Here is a 25,670-nt window from a genome sequence, read left to right on the forward strand (position 1 = left end):
ACTTGCTCATGTAACCAATTCTTCCTTACTGCTCTGTTGTTTCAGGCCTGGAGCTTTGGGATCACAGGCTTCCTTAAAGGTATCCTCAACTCCACACTCAAGGGAAAGAACAAAGCATCTGACACAAGGCAGAACCTGAGACACTCAAAGCTCAGAGGTTTATTTTAAGCGCACACACGGAGGTGGAACATCCCGGTCTTCAACTTCCAATTCTGATGGGAGACATAAGGAAGGAGGAGTTTTTGCAGTGAAGGTGGAAGACAAAAAGCAAAAAATAATCACATGGGTCAAACTAACTTTTCGTTTGTAAAACTAACTTGACTCGAGACGCTGGTTTGAGCAAAAAAAAAACAAAACAAAACAAAACGTTTTGGAAGTTACCTCCCCTTTTCATGTGCTGACCATTCAGAGCTCAAACAGATCATTTTGAAACAAACATGGAAACATTTTCCACTTCTCAAGAGCAAAAGCCATTTCAATATCACCAAAGTGTTTTCTCTCCCAACATTTTCATCAGACTTGACTCAAATTCCATTCTGGTCCTGCTCTCAAGCTGCCTTTCCTGACAAATTTATAACTCTTGTTTCTACCTAGCAGCTGCCACTGCATTTCACTCCCAGCTGGCTGTAAGGATGCAAAGTAGTCTCAAGTTTGGTCTTCCATACCAAGAAGTAGGAGATTTGTTTCAATCTAGATACTTTTGGAGCAGCCATCGTCTAGAACACAAAACCACAACAACACACACTACAAAACAATCAGAACACCTCCAAAATATGAAAAACTAACACCTGAAGAACCTATAATGACTTAAGATGAGAACAGGTTGCTGTACGATACCAGGAACAAACAGAAATGGCTGCCTATACCTGAGTAATGTTGTCCCCAACTATAGCCTACAGGTTCCTCAAGGATCCAACTTCTAGCATCTCCTGAATGCACTTTTTGTCCCACACAAGCTCAGCTCCCAAATAGCCTGAGCCCAGGGGAATCAGCCCAAGGCTGCTACGGACACTCCAGCACCTCCTGGACTTACGAAGGCCCTGCAATTGTCTGGGCCTTAAACTTCCACCGCACATCATTTCAAGCACTTCCGTAAGTCTTACTTGCATACAGCTGCATCTTTAGATACCTAAACATACGTTTAAACCAGAATCTAAACCTCCTTGCCTCTCAGTTCATCTACAAAACAGAAGACAAAAGTCTTTATTTTCACGAGGGGTCAGTGACAATAATTTGATCAGTGTTGGAGATAAACATTCGTGCGCTAAAGTCAATGGAAGTAGAAACAAATCCTAATTCAGCATGCCATACACTGCTTACAGGAATCCCAACATTGGTGAAAAACAGCAAAAAAAGCCTTTTCCACCAGACACAAGATACATCTGCTTGCAAAGGAACTTGCACAATTTTCATTTCATATATTTTGGCCCAAGCTCATACTAACAGCCTGCGTCTTCTATGAGTTCTTCAGAAAAAAAACCTCTGTACATCCTGTAAGTTCTCTAATGCTGGGATCGATGGATCAAAGCAGAAAAACCTGGGACAACTGAAGTTTAACACAGGCTCCAAGAAAACGAAAGAAAGGCAAGACTTGACGTGTTTGCAGAAAAAACCATTCGAGTGAGTGAGAAAAATTTCTTATGCTGATGTCTTATAACACGACCTGCCAGCTGAGATGTCTTCACGAAGACCATATCACGTGCTATTGATTCCATGACTCACTATTTCCAATGTTAGAAGTGTGGCCAGATATGGTGCTAATAAGGAAAAATCAATTTCTGTTCCTACAGTGAGTTTTTCTTACAACGTAAACTGAATGTATTGACAAAAAAAGAAATCTGGAAATTAACATAAGACAAAATAAGACATCAATAGCGATTTGGAAAGAAAAAGGACCTAATCTGCTAAAATATCTGTTGGAATAGACGTGGAACAAAATCCTACCTGATCTTCAACACATTTTATTCCCTCACTCTACAGTTAAACACCAGGTTTGACTGGTGGTGTTGGCTTTAAAGAGGGGATTTATTACACTGAAAACATCAGGGCTGTTTTTGAGAAAATCCTGAAGATTCAAGGCAGGACAGACTCCAGCACTGAGGAACTCTACAAGCCCTTGGGGTCTTCAGTGACACCTCAAGCACTTGCTTAGCTTGACTGAACCCAAGCTCTCCATGGCACAGCTACGTCCTCTGCCTTCTCAGCTGGCTACAGTGTTTTGATCAGAAGTTCCATCTGGATTTTCAAAATCTCAATTTAGATCTCATCAAGACTTGCACACATTTACAAGGAGCTTTGATTTCTAGACACCAAAGGCTTCCTACAAGATAAAAACTACTCAGTATCCTTCCACCCACTCTAGCAGAATGACTGGTAATAGACCATTTGCACCTCTGCTTTTCGGGTAGAACAACTATACATATGTGTACATACAATGCACAGGTGTTCTATCTGGTGAAGATATGCTTTCTACTTAGTTTGGGTTGTTCCTGCTTGAAAAACATCACAGCATCCACAGAGCACTGCCCAGTACCACAGGTTTTCACAACAAAATGCCCATGCTGATTCATTTGTATTTGCTCCCGTGGCACACCCACTACCACCACGAGGAATATCACCAATATAGGTTTATCAGAAAACACAAGGCCTGAAACTGCCAGTTAATTTCCCTGGATGCAACAGAAGTGATGTCCAAGGGTTTTGTTTCTATCACTTTCTTCTGCCTGCTAGAGAATTTTGGTGTCAGAACGTGGACACCAAATGCCACTGGCCACTGGTGAGTCATGCAAGTGGCAGGACTGAATGGAGTTGACCCAGAGATTACTAGCCTTCCAAGGTGTTACACATAAACACTGCTTAAATAGATCACATAAAACGTTCTCAGCCAAGCAGTCCATCTTTGCATAAGAAAATATCCTCCTATTTGCTTTCCTTTCAAAAAATTGGGGGGGGGGGGGGGCGAGGGCAAACTTTCAACCTTCTCCAAAAGGCAGTGAGCTTTCTGTACTCCTGACCTTTCACTCGCAGAAGGAATGCTGATTTCTTGCTGAGCTATGGCTCTGATCATCCTTGCCAAAGCTAAGATGCACACGAGCTGGCTCACCCTCGTTTCCACTGGCTGCTGGAGCACACCAAAGAGACTGCGTGCCCTGCTGCCTTCAGCACCGAGCCAAACAACCTGATCCTTCACAGAACCTCATATAGCACTTGAAGAGCTGTACTGAAGAGGCATAGAGTGCAGCAGCACAGGGAGGTTGAGAAATGTCTTCTACTTTTGCTGTCAAGAAGCTCAAATGGTCAGTCTGAAAGTGGGGCATGACAAGCTCCCTAAATTTTTGGAGTCAAAAGTTAGTTGAAAGACTAGAATAACACAGAGTAGGAGGGGGAAGTGGATGTGCTCACCCAGAGACAAAAAAAGAAGGTTTATTCAAGTATTACAGTATGACAATCATGCATTGCAAATACTCCAGTGAAGTGAAAATTTGCAGTCAATACAGGAGGCCTGAGGTTTCAGCATTCACAACAGAAGCCAGCTAACAGAAGCACTGTGGGAGCTGCGTCTGCCTGTGCCACTTCTCCCAAGAAGCCCAACAGGAAACATTTGTGCTCAGCTACTACTTTTAAACACCACAGTCACTGTTCCAACAGCCTTACTGCTACCCCTTCCATCAGAGCTGTGCCTGCAGACCCCAAATGAGGCCGGGGTGCTCTGCTTTATCCTGAATAAGAAACACGCACAACAGCAGCAAAGGAGGAAGTTTGCACCTGCAGTGCCGTGCCCATTTATCTGTTCTGTTATTTAGTGTACTGCCAATACATGACCCAGCCCCACCACGCCAGTTTTTCTTTCTGAATTACTAATAAGACATGGCATTCATTGCATGCTTATTCCAGCAGAGATCTAGGGTGCTCGCTATGAGTACCAGCACAGTCAGATCTTATCTTCAGACGCGAGGAAAACAGAATTTGGCCTAAGATGTTAAAGGGTTATTTTAAGGAATGTTTTTTTGTTTTTTTTTTTTTTTTTCTCTCCATTTGTTTGTTTTGGAATTGATACCAGGAAAAAAAAAAATGTAACTAGGAAACAGAATACATAACTGCCTGAGGTGATGTACAAGAAGTTTCTTCGCATTCTCAGACTTTTTCCTGGTTAAAACCAGTTTGCCTGGGGATGGGCCAGCTCGGTTTCAGCTTCCCCTGCTTTCCCAGCATTCCGCACATGAACGTGACCTTCATTAACTCAGCACAGCAACTGGATCCAGCTAACAAAATCCAACACATGTAGGCACTTGTCCGCCTCGTCCTCAAGGGTAGAGAAACAAGGATACAGTTGTTCCAAAACTGGCCTTGCCATTTCCAATTCTTATCCTCGCATAACCGATGCTATCAAGACCGTTTACTGCTGGTCAAAGGCTGCTGCAGCTTCTTGGAAGCAAGCCCTGCTTGTTTTCTCCTCTCTGCTGAAGGATTAACGACCATTTGCTCTCTTGAGGAAATGTGGACATCGTGAGGGAGCTTCATGAAAAATAATTCACGAGTGACACAAAACAAGTAGCCAGATCTGGGCTTCTGTTGGCTGGATTTCAGGTTATTTGCTGGTGAGCTTACGGACTGTCCCTGATTACAAAAAAAAACCCAACTAAATAAACAGCAACATAAAAACACAGCAGAGTAGCAATAGAAAGCCCCAAAACTGCAGCTGTCTGGCAAAGTTGAAGGGACTGGGAAGGCTAAGGAAGGAAAGATCTAGTCAGGCTGCAGAACTGTGAGTCTTGAGATGCAACCGAGCGAGGAATGCAGCGATTACAGACCAGCTTCGCGTTTCATTCAGTCTTTTCGTGTTTTCAGCAGAAATTCCACTAAAAAGAAGTCCAGTAGCTATTGGCAGCAGACAGCAGGACACCATTAGGAGCCAAAAAAATAATTTAATCTCTCTAGATCGTTTTATCTACAGGCAAACACGAGCACATACCCAGCAGAGGCAGGTCATGCACGCTGCCTACATCTAAAACTACTTTTCTGCATTCTAGATGAAGCCTAACGCCATTCTGAGCCAATTCAATTGCAAATGGATATCTGCTTTCTGTGAACGGAACCAAAGGTACCTGGGTGTAATGCCAGTCAGCTCCCTGAAGAGGCAGAAAGCAGCACACCCCATACTTGGGGGCCAAGTGGGAACAAGGAACAGCCCTCACCTGTTTCTGATCACAACGCAGGTGCGAATCCTTTTCAGACTAGGAGCCTTTTGGGCATTCCCTCTTAAAAAAAAGAGAACAGAACCACCAAAAGCTCGCTCAAGTCCACAGACTTCAACACCACAACAGAAACAAGCAATGGGAGATGGCAGAGATCTGAGGTAGTTGCACAGGGAATATTAGGGTTTCAGTGGGGTTGGTTAGTTTGGTTTGTCATACCAGTTAAGAAAGCAGAGAAGCATAAGCGTTTTGTATTTACAAAGTTCAGTGTAGACCTCTCATGAGCTCTGACCCTGGATGAGAGTTCTGAGTACTACAGAAATACCAGAAGGAATAGAAAAAAAATACAATCTACCAGGCAACCGCTGTGCAAATTTGATGAGACACCCACTCCCACGACTCCAGCATCACTGTTCTCTCTCAAGCTTGCACACACACCCAGCACCAGTCATCCTGTCTGTCCCTCACTCAGCTCTATACTCCAGCAAGCAGGCAGTGCACTTACTGCATTTTCTCTGCTATTTCAGACAACACAGAACAGTATCATTTTCACCCCCACCTCAATCTTGGATGCAACCACTTGGCTGCATGTGCACGGAGTCCAACTCCTGTATTGTGCAGAGGAGGCAGCGCCCTGGATGATGCTACAAAGATCATTACTGTGATGCACAAATAGTAAAAATCAAAACAACCACTGCATTTAGAGTTACCAACATGAGAGATGTCCTCGCCACACTCAAATTCCAGACTGGTTTAGGGCATGCATTCCCATCTTCGTCTTGCCCCACGGTGAGTTGAGCTATCACCTCACTCCTTAATGCTGCGAGGGCAAATTTATGCCACCTAGTTTTACACATCTAACAGTCAGCTAGCCAAGACCCAGCTAGCACTGTCTAGGCTCCCTGTGAAGTTAATCCAAATAAATACGCATCTCCAGAGGGCAAATAACTTCATTCCACCTCTTCTACGAGACAATGATTTCTGGAGGAGCCTACAGAAGCTGACGAACCGACTGGTTTAAACTAGATACCTAGCTTCTGCATGGCTAAGGCTCCTAAGATTAATGGACATACAGACAGGGTCCTATTCAGTGCACAACTCCACAGACTCTTGGACAGAATTTGGTATATCTTTCACTAATTGTGTAAGCTAAAGCCATTTATTACTTAGACAGCCTTAGACTACCTTCCGAGCAAGTCATCCTCACAAGAAAATGAGCAAAGCTGGGTCACACTGCTACGTCCTTTTGATTTTCAGGTGGCTGAGAATCCCTACCACCACTTCTGTTCCACTTTACTCCCTGTTTCTTCCCCTCCAAAATCCTATAGGATATAGCTATAGGAGGATATAGCTAACTCCTACCTCCATTTCAAGATTTGCACATGATAGTGAAGTTAAGTTGTTCCTACATTACTCTAAGCCCCGTTTGGATTTGAGAAAGATTTAGGCAGAGTACTTCATGTTAACAAAGTCTGTTTTTCCCAATTCTCTATTACAGATCAAGGATTAATTTACACCAGAAAAGCTTGCACTTTCTTCAACTACGTTACTGATTTTTGCAGAAGAAAAAAAGCCAAGCCAACACCTCAAACTGAGAATAGGGAAAAGTAACACACACTTGTCTTCCACATACAGTCAAGTTCTCCCAGTGATGCCAGTTATCATAATGCCCGAGATCTGCTCTTTTGCTCTGCAGAGGTGAAAAAACAGACTGTTTCCTATTTCCATAGGAGAAACAACTGCAGAGAAGCAGCAGAAAGAAAAAAGACATGGAGAGACACTCACATGCAAAAGCTTCATTGAACATGCTACGACTCCGCAGTAAGGTCATAAGCACTCATGCAGAGCACTGTATGATGAAACAGAAACTGCTGTTTAAATCACTTACAAATTACGAAAGGAAAGCTACCAGTAACAAAGGGGGTAGGAGGGTTTGAGAAGTCCAGACACAGGAAGGACTCCAGCATGTCAAGATGAGAAGATGTGACTACCATGTTCCAGGCTGACAGCCCTGGCCCCATAACTTCTCCTATCAGTGCCTGTGCAGAAGCTGAGCATGCTGGCTGCTCACATGCCCTAAACCGCTAACATCTTTCACCATCAGTGCCAGAGACAAGGTCCAAAGGTTTCTATCAACTAGCTTCCCACCCTTATAAACGATGAGAGCATTATGTACACAGCTCTTGTGAGGAGAGTCCCGAATTCTACCAGTGAGACCACTGTAGTCAACTCAGGATCCATTGCAGGCATGCTGTGATCCGCCCTGAAAATACCAGGCCACGTGGCTGTACTTGGCTGCCCAACATGCTAAGTCCTTCTTCTTGACAAGCTTCCACCCAGGACACTGAGTGAGGCCAGGTCTAATCCCAGGTTACACACCGAGCTGCTGGAAAGAAGGAGATTAGCAGAAGCTGGAGTCTTTCCTCGCTCCACCTGCACTGCTGGGGCAGAAGTCTTGCAGGCTGACTCACAGCTTCCCCACCCAATGGATTGTCTTAAAGGAGGTCTTCAAGGACGAAAAAGAAAGGGAAAAAAAGGTCCTGAAGAAACACACAGGGAATTACCAGCTACGCTTGGCAATTTCATAGGACGTTAACAAAAATAATCACTTCCTACAGTGAAACTGCAAAGGCACAACAGGGTTTCTGTGCTACTCAAAGGGGAAAAAATGACTATTCAGCTCATATTAAGACCAGCCGCTCTGAGGTTAGAGATTACTCCAACAGGCATTATCATCAGTTGGTTTGAGTTCCTTGGCTGCTGCTGAAGCAGAGCTGGAGAACAGCTTTGTACTCCCTGCAATAAACTGAGTGCTATGACTCTCAAGAACCCAAGGTGTGGTCCTTGCTGGCAGGTGTTAAGGTGTTTGTTTGCCAGCCTTTTCCCCAACTGGAGGAAAGGTGCTAATGAAGTAAAACTGCAGAAGAACAGAAAAAGGTGAGAGCCAGGATTCTCCTACGTGAACATTCAATGGGCAGCGAGTGTTTTTGAAACACTGAATGACTAACAGGAATGTCAGGACACAAGGAGACATGCTGGGAAGAGAGGTTTGGATCCATCTTCACTGGCACGCACGAAACAGCCGACCTTTGCTATGGCTCCTTCCTCGCAACCACAGCTGAACAGTAAACAGGAGCAGAAGAGAAGAAAGCACCAAGCACACGGGCACCATTCCAAGCCAAGGAGGACCATACTCTCTCAGCTCACTGCTGACGGCCACTAAAGGGCACCTATGTCTCATAGGATGCCGCAAAGATTAGGGAGAGATGCAAGTCACTGATCTGCAAGCAGGGAAACACTCTTACCCTTTTCCAAGCAGAGGTAAGAAAAATGAAAGAGAAAGGCAAAGTGTCTTGCTCAAGTCTGCCCCGGGAGCCAGAACTCTGCTGCTCCACCTCCACAGAGCACCCTGTTCTTGTTCCTGCAGACCGCAGCACCTCTCAGATCTGCTCCAGGTGAGTAGATAACACATGAGTACTGCATGACACAGAGGAGAAGACAGTGAGAAATGACTCAAGGATGCAAAGGTTTGGTGTGTTTGTAACCCTGGGAACAGCGGAGGCTGATGATACTCGTAAGCAGAGGAATAAAATTAGGAGTGGAGCTGAAGTGCTCAGTGTGATGACCTGACCACAAACGACCCTTCTCTCCCTTCCCTATGCCCTGAGAAGCCTTCTGACACAAAGCAATTCCCATTTCATTCACAAATCCCTGGTACTACATCCAGCTAACAGCCCAGCACTCTGTCCCCACGGGCAAACATTTACTTTTGATTTTCAGGGGAAAAAGACCCTTGATCAATGGTACCATCCCTTCGGGCACCGCCAGTACAAAAACCCAAGCAATGTGAAATTAAATCCTAACGTCCTTAAATCTTGGAAAACCTTTTGAAATCATTTCCAAGAGGTTTCGGTTGTTAAAATTCAAATGGCACAAGGCAGTGTGGAGGTACTCCTCATGTTGTTTTGGGAGGTCAGAACCAGGCCAACACTCATCTGCCAATTCCTCCTAGTTAGAAACAGGAAATATATTAAGCTGGTCAGCTCTACCTCATGTTGCTGGAGAGCAGTGGCCCTCACTATCTCCCCAGCTTCACAAAGTTGGGCTTTAAAATAAATCTCAGGCTATGGAAATACAAAGATACGCCTAGGCTTACAGCAGTTGCTACGGCACAAATACATCAGCAGAGTGAAACACTCTGTGGCCAGAGGCACGAAAAAAAGCTTAGATGCGTGCTTAAGTTAAAAGCCCTGAAGTTGCAGGCTAATTTGAGTATTTGGTGAATCTTAAAATAAAGCTTCCATGTAAGCATTTTTAGGATTGTGGCCCTCATTTGCGTCCAGCTGAAGAAATGAAAACTATCATTATATGAGCCTGGCTCTGGAAAAGGCTTATTCCCAACTAGGTCTTATTTACAGGCCAAGTTCTACCCTCCCGTGTTTACATGCAACTCCTACAAAAAAAAATTAAGCACTGTCCCCTGAGATCATACACAGACACCAGACTGCCCAGCATGCTCCAGCTGCCAGAGCCAGCTTTCTAAATGCCCTATGAGGCAGCAGAGACATGGAGCCATCAGACACCCACACATCATTGCTGCCCCCCTCTGCACATTTGAACTAATTTCAAGAGAACCTACAGCCTCCACACCTCCAGCTGTGTTGCAGATGTACTATAAGGGGAGCAGAGTGACCCTGCATTCGTTTGATAAACTAGCCCTTAATGGCCTCATTTCCTAGAGTAACATTTTCACCTATTTCAGACAGAAAAGCAAGGTTACAGAACAAGCAGGTTTGCACGTGAGGTAGCCTTCCAGGTAGCCACGTGAAAGGTGCTCTATTTTAATTTATTGAGGAGTTCAGGCACTGAAGATTTTTTAAAGGGTTTTAAAGCCCACCTCAGCCCTACCTTGGTCAGAGCCAACTCAGCCGAAACCAAAAGGGCACAGCAACATTAAGTCCAAATCAGCACCTTTTAGACAAGTAGGTTTCTCACCAAGAATCATTTTCAATTTCTTTTGTTAAGACACCTACAGATTTTAAATGCTTTTTTGCAAGTAAGCAAATCCACCTGGTACCCCTCTCTGCACAGCGCTTCTGAATTCTGATGGCATGGGGATGATGGAACCGCTGCTAACCTCTGTGTCATCGGGTCAAAGTCACAGCAAACAGCTCCTCCAACAATCCCACACCTCCTCCTCTACCTCCTCTTGTTTTTCCAAGTTTAATTAAAATCCCCAGCAAGTTTCCCACTTCTCATGCAAGAGCTGCGTGTCTCCCTGCCTCGCTGCTGCTTCTGGAAAGCGGTGGGGAAAGAGGGGTTAACGCTCTGCCTTCAGAACAAAACCCACAAGGCTGAGGCAGACCTGCACTCCTCCAATCCATTCCCTGACCAAACTTGTTGCTGGTCCTGTCTGCACCATCCGAGATCTCCCAGGTTTTGCTGGCCTCCAGCCAAAAGTGTCGTTTTACTCTCATAATGAAGGGGGCCAGAAGGATTTATCTTTCCCAACCTCTCCCTGCATTATGTCCATCCCTGCAGAGCAATCTTCTTGTTTTTCCACATTTTCTTGCAGTCTGAAGCCCTCCCAAGGGCATATCCCCAAGGATCTGCTGAGATGGAGGGCTTCTCAGCTTACAGCTTCTGCCTACAATGCTGTATTTAGCCCATTAAAAATCCCAATACGGTTACACATAAAAGCTCCTTCAAAGTTTTGGCCCTGACGCTTTACTCCCTGCCTTCTAAATCAAGTTATACCTTATTTGAAAATCTTTAGAAATTGTTTGGAGGACTGAGTGACCTATTCTGAGGCTTTAAAATTAGATCAAAAGTATAAAGTTGCTTCCTCCCCAGCCACTGTATTACTAAACAAGGAAACGGTCACACAATAAAATTTCCACAAGAAGAATGGAGTCTGTAAACTGAAGCTGTCACAGGTGATGTAGTTAAAAAAAAAAAAAAAAAAAGAGAGGTTGATGTTTTGGTATTTGTTAAGGTCCTGATAGCCAGTTCAACAATAATGCAGTTCCCACATTGGAATTTGTATTGAAAAGCCCCCCCATGTGTAACAACGTTCTCTCCACCTCCTTCAATCCCTGGGGTTTAAGCAGAGGCTGAGAAAGTAGGGTTAATGGGGAAGATGCCAATGTTACCTTTATCTGCTTGAGTAATACTCTGCAGAGTTCAGAGGTTACAAACACAGTGTGTCTGCTGGATCCTTCCTTATCCTTCCTGGTCTCTTCTCCCTACCTCCATCACCACCAGGTTAGTCACAGTGCTCCCTCTGACTCACGGATTGCCTCATCAAGTACTTAGAACACACCTGAAAAGCAACCAAAATCAAGCACAGCACAACACTGGGTTGGCTTTCTCCAAAACGATTCGTTTTCCTGTGCCTGGAAGACCAAGACCTAAACTGTCCTCCTCCTGGCCCTTGAAGAAGTCGTGACAGTAGAGGTTCTGCAGCTGGAGTTTAACGAGCAATCCCATTAACAAGGCACAAATGCCTGTCCTCCTAATGCAGCAGGTGAAGCTGCACTGTCTCGGTCATTACAACAGTTGGAGTAGAAACCTGACTTATTTTGTAGGCAAAGCAAGTGCAAGCCAGAAAGCTCGAAGGATCCTGAAGCCAATAAGGACTATTTTTTACACCCTAATTGCTGATAAAGCTGCATTTAAGGAAAGAATGAACTTCAGCAGCACATCCATTGTTCACCATCGCCATGGTCTGCTGAAGGGAATCTCGACTAGATTGAGCCTGCCTTCAGTTCTACTCGGTGTTTTGATTCCAGCTTTGATAAGGTCACACCTTAAAAGAGCCACGCACAGTGTAACAGATGGGAATAAAGCTTTCAGCTATTCCCAGACTCTGCTAATAGCATTTATTTATTTATTTTTAAGGGGAGAAAAATCAATTTTTTTTTTTGTCTACATAAATAGGTCTGGGTTTTCAAGTTTTTTTTTTTTTTTTGGTCTCTTGGCAACCCCCACAGGGATAATTTCTGCTGAGTGAAATTGCTGCAGCTGATGGTGCAGAGGCAAATACCCACCCAAACAGACTGAGGCTCCTCACTGCAGAGCTGTGGCTTCAGAGAGCAACTCTTCGCAGGAGCCTTGCAAAACACCCTGATCCCAAATCTAGCCTATTCCTGCAGCGTCAGAGATGAGTTTGCACTCAGACCTTTCCTTCCCAAATAATACTGTGCAACAGTTTCTCTCTTGGTGCTGCCTTCACGCAGTGCAGTCTGTACTCTGAAGCTTCAGGCCTTCAGGATCAAGCTTCCTCAAGCTGCCAGCTTGGAATTCCATCCATCCTGGATTCCACCGGTGAAACAGTGACAGTGGCAACTACAGCATACATGACAGGATTTCAAATTTAAAGAAATAATTAAGGAAAAAAAAAAAAAACAACCCAACCAACAGAACAGTGAGGTAATGGTGACCTAATTCCCTAAACTGCCTTGATCCTAACCACAACTTTAAGGTTTCAGAGACTTTGGCGCATTATCAGCTTGCTCTAAAAATGCCTTCTCTGCAAACCAGAAATAAGCACATTGCAGTTTTCAGATAATGCCATCCTAAATAAAATGAAAGAATGCCACAAACTTGCATCCCCCTGGGTAAAAAGCCAAAAACTTTATTATTCATACTGAACTCTTATATGCAAAAGCTCCCATTTCTTTTCAAATATCTAAGCTCTTAGTCCATCCCAATAATGACGTGTCACACAAATGACCCCATACTAAGATTCCTACAATACAGACTTAATCTTTAGTGAATTGTGTTAGAAAAACATTCATTTCAGCACCCCTTTGAATCAGACCAAGAGAAGAGTGCTAACACTACCAGCCAGAATGCTGCAAATCAACTGCGGAGAGAAAGTCTTGGAAACTGCATGCCATAAGAATGAAACGCTAGGAAAATGTGGAAAGCTGCTTGCTTAAGATTGTGCTGGCTGGACTGAGGCAGAAGAGGTCACGCTTAACAAAGCCTCTGGAATTCCCCGAGGATGGTACTGCAATGACAAGAAGGAATTTGGGGGATGTTGTACACTCAGTGCTAAAAAGCATTTCACGAGATTCTGCACCAGGCAGCAACAGTTAAGGTGGAGGGCTTTGGAAGAAGATCTGAAGTGGGAGCCTGTACAGTAAATAGAGTCAAGAACAAGAGCCAAAGGGTACCAAAAGCAAAAGCACTTCAAGGTGGTATGAAATGAGATGAGCAGCAACCCAGGGGTCACTTCAAATCTCTTAAAGAATATATAGGTACTTCATTAATGACACATTTGACACAACTAAGAGCAGTTTGGGTTTGATGTTCTCTTTCATGTTTCAGCTTGTTACATTTGCACGTCTCTTTACTGTTGCCAAAAAACCCAAAATGATGCAACTAAGTTGAAAATGGACTGGATCAGTGAAGGAACAGAACCACCATACAGTTGTGTGAGCTTAACAAGCTGATATTGTACCTCACTGTATGTAAGTACTCAAAGCCATAAGCCAACATGCTGGTCAGCAGGAAGGGTTAAGCCACACGTTACACTGGTCACAAAGATACTTCTGTTGAAAGCTAGGAAAGCTGTAGGTATGCTAGGGAGGAAAAGCTCCTCCATCTTTCACTGTGGCTCATGACAAGGTAAGTGACTGAGAAATTTCATTATGATACACCAGAATCAGTAAAAGCAAAGCATGTGGTCATTCTAACAGCCAATCCAGAAATGAAAGAGCAGTGTAAAAAAGAAAAATACAAGTAAACAGACGTGCTTCAGTGTTTGCTTAATTCAGACAAATGTAACTTGGAGAAGAAAACTGAAGTTTTTAACTGAGCTTAGAGGAGACTTACTAAACAGCAGGTAAGCTCAAATCCAGCTAAGCTGCTGGATCAGATGTTTTCTGTTGGACCAATCTCTTGTAAAAAGCCAAGAGCAAAAATCCAGCTCCAAGGGCTCAGAAAGAATAAACTGCAGAGTCCAGGACTCCTGAATTATTTTTTTTTTCCCTCCAGGAAAGATGTGAAAAATAAAGTTATTCCAAAAAGTTTCCTCAATCTTCCTTGTTCCACTACCAAGTAGACAAAAAGCATCAGCTTTTCTCATTTGTATTCAGTTAAGTACCTGAAATGCTGTGGACCACTGACATGCTTTGATACAAAACACTTTCTTAGCACAGAACACTTCTAACATCCAGCCAAACATCAGCAAAGCGTCCAGCCTCCCTCAATATCCTATACCTGAATGGCAACCGTGAGCTTCCCTATCATGCTGCTGCAGTTTGCCAAGTGATTATTCAGCAGAACTGCCATGAGCACAGAGGAGGACACTTCTGCTTACTTCCCAGCTTTTAAGCATAGATTTTTAAAGTCAACTGTTTTGCTTTTCTCCAGCTTTACTGCAAGCCTCGGGCACAGAAAATCCTGGATCTGTCTGGTCTTGGTAATATTGCTAATGCAATATTTAAGGGCTGCTGCATGAATATAAAATTGGGGTCTATTTGTGCCCATAGGCCCCAGACACCATTTTTCAGCTTGCTTCCAGCAGACTAATTCTTTGATAACAAGATATGTTACGTTCACTTTTCTATTTAAAGGAAATTGGCAAAACTCAGTGCTAATTTTCAAGCAAAACGTGCATTTCCTTCCTTTTGTCAAAATCCTTGCAGAGATAGTCATCCAGCACTAGAAATAAAGCTAGACAAGAAAACAAATCTGCAAGAACCAAGCCCTATTTGTCACATAGTCAGTGAGATATTGAATCATCACATTCCAAGAGCCAACTGCAGAGCAAGCAGGCAGTAATCCGGTGAATCTTGTTATATTCGGTGCATACGCATGCACGGGTCTGTATTGCTTGGGTTTGACAGACAAGATCTTGAGGTAAGGTTGATTAGAATAGCTTTTCTTCTGCATAACACCACAGGTATATTCTCCTGATTAAATATAATGAATATACTTACCTCCCAGAAGAGCCCAGGCTCTTCCACTGTAACAGCAGGCAGTACAGAACCGTGACAACTCTGCATTAAGGGGTAAAGTAGAAATACTCCAACATTTATTTTAACCCATACCTCCCAATATGTACATTCAACAAGATCAAAACTTACAGTATTGGGGAAATCCTATTCTTAGTCTTTAGAGAACAAAGTAAGTCTTAAACATGCATCCAGGAAACTTCTGATGCTTCAACCTATGTTTCCATATGAGCCCACGGGAGGTACCTGTACAAATCTCATTATTTGTTACCAGGATTAGCAAACACTCTTTTGAAAACACACCCCAGAGTGTTCTGGCGTTAACAGAAACATTTACAAATCTCAAATGCATTGTAATAAATTCTTTCTCAGAAAATACTGGCCTACTAGCTGTTGCCCAAGATTCTTCTTAGCCACAACCAGTTAATCCCTTGTCTTATTCTCTATCTGGGCAGCATTCTTGGTTTGCCTGAAAAACATGACACTACGCTGTCCCACCTCATAGCAGAAGAGAGAGAGGCTGTTAAGCTGAATTTTGAGCATTAGAGCCAACTCAAGATTTAACATACATACTAGAGAAGAACGACATTCTTTTTCAAGTGATAAATATAAGGGAAGGGAAACTGACTAATGGCTTGACGTGGAGCTTTATGTTCAATAAAAATGTTGGCAAGTCAGTAAGCTAAAAAGTCAGGTGCCCTAAATCACAGGCCTTGTACTGGATCTGCACTTAAGGCAGTTTACATCAGCTGAAAATTTGGCAACAGATGAGGTTTTAATTCTGTATGGACATCTTCCATAAAAACCAAGGCAAATTTGCCAGAATCTTTACGCAGAGCTTACAGTAGGTTTTACAAAAAACTATACAGATGACTTGGCCAGAAATTTAATAGCCACCAGAATTTCATTTATCCAGAGGACAGTTAAATCTCCAGCACTCCAAAGGACCAAACCCTGATGCCTGCAGCTCCTCGGTTATTCGCAAGTAAAGATGGGCCTAACCTTGCTCTTCACAGAACAGGCAGGGCAAAGTCTGGCACCCAGGTCGACTAGAAGCAGAAACATGCTGCTTCCAGGATCTGCACCTAACGTCACAAAGCACTGATAAGAAATGCCAAGTCCTCAGACTTGCCTTCAGTGTAACTTCTTCCTTGTAAAGTACGCAAGACTGGGTTCTGAGTACAGGGATAACATGAAAGTAACAGAAGATGTGCACAAGACACATAAAACACTAAGTTCATGAGTTCCAAGGGTAAAAAGTCATATTCATATCTATTTTAATCATACGTATTAGGAATAGAGCTGTATTGTTTAGAACTGTTCTTCTCTCCCCTATTTTATCCTCCTCAAAATATTTTGCTTGTTCCTGCATGGATGACATCAAGCTTGACTACCAACAGTTGTCACAGAGCAGTGAGGTCTCTCCCCAGCTCGCTCAGTGGCTCACAAAAGAGCATTCCATTTGCTTAGACTCTCCACAGCTGCTCAGCAGATGATACCACATGGCAGCTTCAGGAGCAGGCATCTGCCTGTGCTGTTTTAGGCCATTCTTCCCACATCAGGGTGAAGGACAGAAACAGAAGCAAATAGCATGGGTAAAAAACCAGAACTTGAAGATGTCCATACCTGTGGTCAGATGGTTGCTTTTTTTCCCCACAGAAGATTGCACACAGTAAAACATTCGAGAAGCTGATGTTTGATACTATTTAAGGATACCTATGGCACATGCTGCTGAACTGGGTACCTCACTTTATACCGGCAGTAGCATGACCCTGGGTTTTCATGCTAAACATCAACATGACGTTTGAAATCATCCCTTTGCCCCTGGTGAGGTCAGAACAAACATGCTGTTTACACGGAATTTCTCGAGCTCCGTTGGAGGTGTTTTTTATTTTTAATTTTCTGTAAATCTGGCCAATTTCAAGTTACTTAATTGAGGAAAAGAGAAGCGTTGCTTGACTGTTTTGTACAATTAGCACAGCCTGTATATTTTAAAGAAATATCTCATTTATATCATTTAGAGCGACACAACATCCAATTCTCTTAGCTGACATGACGTGATCTGACGGATGGACTACTTAGTGGATGAGGGAGTGGCTGGATGGCTGTATCAAAAGTCTCATGGTCAACAGCTCCATGTCCAGATGGAGACCAGTGACAGGAGGCCTGCAGGGGGATTTCATATTTTCATTAGTGATGTGCACAGTAGGGTTGAGCCCATCCTTAGCAAAGGTGTGGTTGACACCAAGCTCAGAGGTGTGGTAACAGGAAGGAAGGGCTGCCATCCACATTTAGTTACCTGGATGGGCTTGTGCAAATCTCACCAAGCTCAACAAGGCCAAGTTGGAAAAAAAGTTTCTTATTATAAGGATAGCAAAGCACTGGAATGAGTTGCCCAGAAAGGATGCCCTGTTCCTACAGACATTCAAAATCAGCCTGGACCTGGCACTGAGCAACCTGATGCAGCTGCAAACGTTCCTGTTCACTGCAGGTGAACTGGACTAGACGACTTTTAAAGTCTCCTTCTAACTCCAACAAATCTATGATTCCAGGATCTCCTTCCTGTAAAGGGAGCTCTTAAACTTGCCTCCAGGCATCTCAGCACTGCTTGTAGTTAACAGTTTGTTTTCTATCAACACAGTACAGTTCATGCCAAGGTTTTCCCACTGGAGCTTACATCATTCCATAGGATATCAAACTCATGCTAGTGCTACATAAAGCTTTGAAAAAGACTGCTTCTGTTGACATACCACCAAAACGTGGCCCGTGGAAAGCAAGACCTTGTGTAAGTGCACAGACATTACAGACCTTGGCCTGAGCTCCACAGTAGAGAGGGACTGACATCAGCCTTCAAGCAAGAACTGAGGATGAGGAAAGTGTTTGTTATGGCCCAAGCATCTTTATGTCTCATGTCAACTCCCTTCCATTACTCACCAGTAGGCAGACTCACTCCTTTATGAAAAGCCTTGACTTTACCAAGCTGATGAGACTTGACCAAATAAACCTTCCTTTACTGACAGAGAGCAGAGATTCCTGAACCAGCTGTAAAAGCTGTACACCAAAGAGAAGATGTCTAGACACTGCAGCAAAGACCTCTGTGAAGGCAAGGCCACCCTGGCTCTCAGGCCTGTAGAACAGCATCAGCACTTCCCATCTCCGCTGCAAACACCTCACTGGCACCACCGCATCATGGCACGTGCATCTTGCCTGACTGTATCATACTGGCATCTGACAGACATTCACTGTCACCTACAAACGAGCAGTCCTTTCTTCTCCTCTTTTGTTTCCAGCTACGAGGCGTGCAGGTTACAAGAGGAATTGCCCCGTGTGCAGCGTGGCACAGTGCACGATCACATTTCTTCTCATTTTCATTGCTCCATCAATGCGAGTCAGCTCCTTCCCTGCAAGCTTCTGACTTCCCTTCACACCGGTACTGCCTTCTGATTTAACTTGGAGGCTGTATTGGTAACTCCTCATTTTTAATGGGAAGTCATTAATGAATATTAGAAATCAGTCGGTTCTGAAACTGAACCAGAAGGAACTTGCTAACTCATTGTAGTCTGAGAACTCCCATCAGCTTCCATTTAGACAACTTCTCACACTTTACAATAGCTGCATCCATTCATCTTCTCAGCAGCTCCAAAACCCAAGCACACTAGGTATACTTTGTTTCTTGTTTGTAATATGCATCTATATATAATATTGAAGAAAAACACTCTGTGAATAAATTCATAACCAAGAGATTTGAATTGCCTTTTAAAGTTGGAGTTCAAAAGAAAACAAACAAGTCAGAAAGTTCAGTTTCAATGCTTGTCTCATACTAGGACCTCTCAAATGTTTTCTGAACAACAAAAAAAAAAGTGAATGAACTATTGCCCAAAAAAGCAGCGATTTCACAAATGAATCTAAGCTCTATAGCAGATCCCTTTTTTGTTACTGCTTTGCACTTTTTACAACAGCTTTGAATCCATTTACTCACACATCTGTTTTAAAGATAATTAACAACTTCCTTTCCTAGATGACTTTCAGAGTCATTATTTATGTCAGCTTCATCCTGAACACAATTTGGAATTACCTCAACCTCTCAGAGCAGTTGTTATTCAACAGTTTGCTGGAAAAAAATTGAAAATCTACCTGCTCACCTTCTCAGCTGCTTTGACTGAACTCTGAATGAAGAAAATAGCCCTGCACCAACAGAAAAAGCAGCAACAGTAGTAATGAAGCATTTTCAGGAACAAGCTTTATGTTTAGGTCTCCAGTTTAGTAGGTACACACTCTCGAACAGTTCAGCAACCTACACTGGAGCAGCAATTTTGCTATTATTATTTTTCTGAAATACTTCTTAAAACAGGCTCTCTTAATTGTAAACTTCAACAGAGTTTTAAGAAGTCATTGAACAGAACCTGAACAGGCAATTCACGTTTTAAAACTTCCTTTTAAGCACTGGATACTCACCTGCCTCAATGCTCGGTGCAGCCATGGACCACACAGCTGTACGTGTTCTTAACACATCTCCCCCACCTCAACCTCTGCATGAAAATTCTCTGATTCTTTGCACTATTCTGGTCAAGTTAATCCAGCTGCAGTTGCCCACACCGCTCAGCAAAATGACAAGAGATTCTGCCATGCCCTTTGAGTGCTATTAATCAAATTACATCTTCAAGTTTATTTGTTTTGTTTTTTAAGGAACAGGCTTGTACAAAAAAAAAAAAAAAAAAAAACAAAAAAAAAACAAACATCACCAAACATCAGCTAAGAGGAAGTACACAGAGTTTAATAGACAGGGATGGGCATGTTTTGCTAACGAGCTAATCGGACTCAAAAGCATAAACCCATTTAAAACTTCCTGGTCAAACCCAGCGCTCTCAGTCCCAGACAGGCAGAGCCGTACAGCAGCCGCTCTGCACAGCTCCCCTTGCTGTGCTTCCCAATCCCTCCATCCTGCTGGCTTCTCTGAGCACAGCAGAGTTTAAGCTGCGCTGGGTGGTCAGCTCAGCTTCACAGGGACACTTAACATCACCGAGGCTATGGGATAATCCTGGAGTCCTGCCCAGCATTCCTTCTCCTGCTCTTATTATCGTACATAAATCAACTGGTGCTAATGAAACATTCATAACCGTACATGGAATACTGTTGCGTGCCTAATGTCTATCGTCAGGTGCATAATTAATTGCTTTGTGAGCATTTGGAGGCAGGGGGAATAAAAGCCCAGCCTAAGTGCTGATACAACAGTCTGTAAAGGCAGTGGACTGGAACAGAAAGGCCTCCGAGACCAGCCGCTTGCAGTAAGACTCCTGCTAGCACAATGCAGAGAACTAATTAGGATATTATTTGTTACCATTTGGAGGAGCAGCTTCTCAGTTTGGTTAGAGGTGAACACTAATCAGCTGCAGAAATCTAAACTGATTATGTCTGAAGTGTCGACAGATGCAGAACTCCCTGAGTGAAGAACCAACATGTGTCAGCTTTCTGTGACAAGGCAAGGGAATACTTGTTTAACAGAAAGAAAAAAAACAGCCCGCACATTATTTAATACTGTGCATCAGCACAAATAGAATGAATCATATCAAGAGCAGTCGCACCGAATGCACCAACCTAACACACAAAAATGATTACATAAAATGTCCTTTTTCTTCTCTACAGAACCAAACCCCATCCCCACCAGTGTTAAAAGGCATAAAGGGTAAGCAAGGGCAGAAGGGAAGCAGAGCCTCTCACTTGCCAGCAAAGCATCCCGGTTCATTGCTGTGTAGAATGTGCATTAAAAAATGTTGCTTAAACAAGCGTTATAAACAAATTTCGCACTCCTAAAATATGAAGCTCAAATTCTTTCCCTAATCCCCAAGTCATCCTTGCACTTAGGTTTCTACAAGGTAATGCATCACCACTCCATATATCTGTACACAACCGAACAGAAATCTTTGCCCTGAGGAGTTTACAAGGGAATTTAATAGCAATACTCCCATCCGTTCCTCAAGGCAGCTAAGCAGTAGCACAAAGGTTCCAGTGCTAGCCAGGACAGCCATGTGGGTAGCCAGAGAGACTGTTTGACTTGGCAGGCTCTGAAAATCTCTCTATTTTGCCAGAGGGGCACTCCGTCCTGTTTTCAAAATGCCACAGGACAGAAAGGGAGTAAAAAAATCAGCCTATCGCCTTTGATTTTCTCCCTCAGAGCTGCGGGGTCTCATTAAAAGTGCTCAGCTGAGCTAGGACCAAACAGCTCAACTCCTAGCAGGAACAGACAGCATCACTCTGCTTGTATCGAGTAATGCAAATGCGTTTGTATTTACAGGATCGGGGCTTCAAAGATGAGAATTGAAAAGTGAGAAGAACAGAGAGATACAACATCAAAAATGGCATGTGTTAGCATAATCACCTGTTCATGCAGTTACCAGCTATAAAACAAAGCAGCTGCATTAAATAGCCAACAACTTGCATGCTTATGCTGCCTGTGCTTTGCTGGTCCCGGTATGCAGTTAATACTGTGCCACAGCTCAAACTGCTCTTTCACAAGTAACACAGTCGACAGTGAATTATAAAGACACTGCAGAACTCAACTACATAAGGTGCCGAGCATATATATGGAAAGAGACAGCCCATATTCCAAAAAGCTTTAATCCCCCTGAAAATTAAAATCCAAATGAACGTGTGGGTTTGAAATGTCATTGTTCGGCACCAGCCAATGAGATTCTCCAGTCTGAGTTTCTGAACCATCTGGTAAAGCATCACAACAGCTTTAAGTATCCAAGGATCTGTCAGGGGCTTTAGTTTAGAAATACTAATAATCCCATCATGTGTAGCTCCTGCTGAATGGAAGATATACCTACTCAATGATTTGCCCCCTCCCTTTCCCCAACTGAGCTGTGACAATCAGCCTCCCTGAGCCTTGTTAGGATTTCTCCACTCCAACAGAGCATTTCTCAACTGGTTTGAAACTACCACCTTCCTCTGGATTATGAGGCAGGGTGAAGACTTTCGGTGGGCCACAATGAGAAGGAAAACTTCCAGGGCAAACACTTAAGGAAGAAAAAAGCATTCTGCTTTGAATTACTTAATTCTATGGACGTTAAGCTAAGGATTTCTTTCTTTCTTACGATTTACCTTAAATTTTACAAATGGCATTTGGAAAAAAAAAAAACAACTTTAAAAAAAAGACAAGAAAGAAGAAGCGCTCCAATAAACACATTTAACTCTTCTATGCAACCCATGAAGTAGGAGATGTTGTCTGAAGGAGCAACCACACCGCTGGAGGACTGGCCTTTCAGCTGCCGTTTGTGGCCGTTACTGACTAAATCACTTAGGACCTGTTTGTAAGGAGCTGACTCTTGCCTACCTACAGATAGCCCAGCAATCCATGCCATCTCCAGCAGTCAGGCCCACGATACTCCCAAGCAAAACATCCCAAAGGCAGGGGCTTTTGCCAAGCGAGTTCTTCCCCACCTCTGCTCTCTGAAAGCACCAAGGATCCCATCTGATGGTCATTAACCATGTTTATGATACTTTCAGATGAAATCCCTTTCTGCAACTAATCTGTTGCTCCTAATGCCAACTAGAAGCTTTAGGGTTCACTTTTAATTCTGATGGGTTTAAACTACACTTGCAAGCTTCACATTGAACTAACAGCTCAGGACCATTGGTCCTAACACCCAGTTTGCAGCATGTAGCACTTGGAAAACTTTGATAGTGCTCACAACCAGAAAAATAGAAAAATGAGGTGACACAGAAGTGAATATTACACGTCTGCAGTGCTGTTATTGCTTGCAAACAATAACACATAGCACAGAGTAGCTGGGACTGTTTTCTGGAGTAGTCACCCGAGCATGGAATACTCCTAGAGGCACACAGCAAAAGGGAAAAAAAGAAATGCAGAGCTTTTTCTGTTCTTAAAACTGTTCTTAAACCATGCTAAACTCACTTTGTGAGGCACGTAGCTACAAGGTAAAAATGGACACTGAAGAAAATAGATTTGATTTCAATAATCATTAACAAAATTAACGGTTATTGAAAATTGGCCTTTGAAAGCAGCTTAGCAGTCCACCAGAAAGGTGCCCTAAACCCAATTTGCAGAATCTTCAGGGGAATGGCTTGAAAACACTTTGTACACAGCCAATTAACTCCAACTTATTGATTGAGATAGCATCTCTTAATAGTTCAATTTATTAAATATTTCTCTTCAGAGAATTCTTGTTCCGAAGAGCAATTCACACCACTTTCTGTAACCTGTCATTCAAGCTGTCAGTGAATACATACATAACAGTTATATAGGTGGTAGTGAGTCTTTAGTAGTTCAAAAATACTACAATAACAAAAGCAGAAGAGTCTTAGGAAACCACAGTGGAAAATAACCACTTGCAGGTAATTCTAAATAGAGATTCGTAAAGTAAAGATAAATGCAGCTGAGAGCTAATAGAGCCCTATCTGTTCAACTCAGCATCCTGTGAGCCCATATTGGGCTTTCAGCACTCACCATTCTGCCAACCACTGGAAAAAAATGGTCACGGGTAAAACCCAAAAAGATGCGATAAAGTCTTCTTATTTTGCTGAAAAGCCACACACCATTTGCATGAGCACTTCAGCAAATCATTGCAGAAAAATCACCTGTCAGTCAGCTGCTGCTTCTGTATCACAAATTGACCAGAAAGGGGAAAAAAATGCAGTTTTCTCTTTGAAGAATAATACTGACATGTGAGAGACATGGACTGGTATGCAGGCCAACAGAAAAGTGACACGTGTTAAGGGCTAAGGAGAGCTGAAATTTGCAGCCCTTGCACGAGGGAGGGTTCTAAAGTAAAGGGAGCAACCTTGATTGGTGAGAAAGCAGCACAGCGTGGAATTCATGGCTTATGGAATTTAAAAAATAATTCAACAGACAAAAAGCCAACGCTGAATAGACACCTGTCAAACAACTCACATTCGAGCATTTTTGCTGGCATCTAGGCTTTTTCCATTAGCATAGCTTCACATTTTGCTGTGCAAACCAGCCAAAGCAAGCTTACCCCACATCCGAGGCAGGCATGCCACATCTTCCTACACAGAGCTACAGTGAGGGATTTGTCCCTTTTGGCTTCCTGTACCTCCAGCTCTTCCACACACCCTTCCTAAGACACAAGCCTGTGAATGCTGAAATAGGTGAATAATGGTACTCAGGTGGGTATTCCTGTGGCTTGCTCCAGTAAGCCAAAGTACACATGAGTTGAATCAAAGGCAAAACCTCTTGGTCTATTCTTACCAGAATAGACTCTGGACATAACCTGAGACTCTCGCATCTCAGAAGGAAAGATGTGATAAACACCTTGGTCTTGCTCACCCTGTCTCAGAACTGAGAATGCTGGTGAATACCCATGCATTAGATGTCCTAAGGATAGTAAAAAGCAAGAGCCAAGTTACCTCACACTCCTTTTACTGGGGTAGATGAGAAACCAGAAGGTGAAAGTAAACCTGGATAACAAATACAATGGGTGTAGACAAAGACATAATTAAAGAATATCCCATTTTTCAATCAACAGTTGAGCGGGATAAACTTAGGGACACTGCTTAGTGGACATGGTGGAGGTGGCTGGACTAGATGACTTCAGAGGTCTTCTCCAACCTTAATAATCTCTGATTATTAAGTACTCCATGTTTTGTAGCTCTTAGCCAAGGTCTACTGAAGCCAGTAGGTAAATGCATTCTTACTACTCTAATAGTATTTCCTTTTCCTATCTGCAGTTTTCCTTGTGAGATCAAAACTGGACCGGCTCAGTATCTCGTGCTATAATCTAGCCTTCCACATGGAAACTAAAGTAGCACTTCCAGGCTCTGTCACACAGTCTATTATTTATCAGCTGTGAACACCTTTACTCTGAGATCAAGAGATTTCCAGCTCTCTAGATCAGAGGATTACTTACAACAGCATTTCAAAAACGTGCCCAACTGGGGAGAACTCGGAGCAAAAAAAGGAAGTCCTGCAGAACACGGCAGCAACTGATGGTCAAACTCATGTGATGATAAATGAAGACTGAATGAGGAGAGAGAGTGAAGAAAAGGAAATGTGCACGTACCACAGCTTTGCACATACCTAACACTTCCTCTCCAGAGTCCTTTACAGAGAAACTGCATGCATCTTCATCATCCTCTATCACCCATCTAGCAGGAATAAAAGTGAGGTAGAGAAGAGGGGGAATTTCCCAAGATCAAAAGAGCATTGTAGGGAAAGGAAAGATCACACATCAAGTTGAACAGCCTCTCAGGATGATGCTCTTATTACCACCCCTGTTTTTCCCATCAGAAAAGGGTCCTACCACGTAACTACTTCTCTGACACAGTGAAGGACATTGAAGTTGGGAGTTCAGGGAAGAGGAGGGGATGGAGAAGGAAGACAAGCCTAGAATCAAATCTTTGGTGTGCATTTATAATGTTGTACAGAAACTGCATTTCAGGATGGAATGATTATTGATTTCTTAATGGATTACTGCTGCACAAATTTACACTCCCCCCAAAGACATCAATCTTAGGATAATAATTATAAACC

The 25,670-nt window shown here is 43.1% G+C and overlaps 1 protein-coding gene across 5 annotated transcripts in view; it reads right to left on the reverse strand.

The window, feature by feature from the left end:
- The window catches only part of IKZF2 (IKAROS family zinc finger 2), a 103,546-nt gene that overhangs the window by 58,501 nt on the left and 19,375 nt on the right, over positions 1–25,670 (reverse strand). Inside the window, exon 2 of one of the 5 annotated variants that reach the window (XM_042874566.1) lies at positions 11,348–11,517. The exons of the other annotated variants lie outside the window; for them this stretch is intronic. The gene's annotated coding sequence lies outside the window, so the exon portion shown is untranslated. The remainder of the gene's footprint in view (positions 1–11,347; positions 11,518–25,670) is intronic. 5 annotated transcript variants of the gene reach the window in all.

This window comes from Lagopus leucura, unplaced genomic scaffold (genome assembly GCF_019238085.1).
Source record: "Lagopus leucura isolate 7727_CA_CO unplaced genomic scaffold, USGS_WTPT01 Super-Scaffold_100012, whole genome shotgun sequence".
Taxonomy (NCBI): Eukaryota; Metazoa; Chordata; class Aves; order Galliformes; family Phasianidae; genus Lagopus; species Lagopus leucura.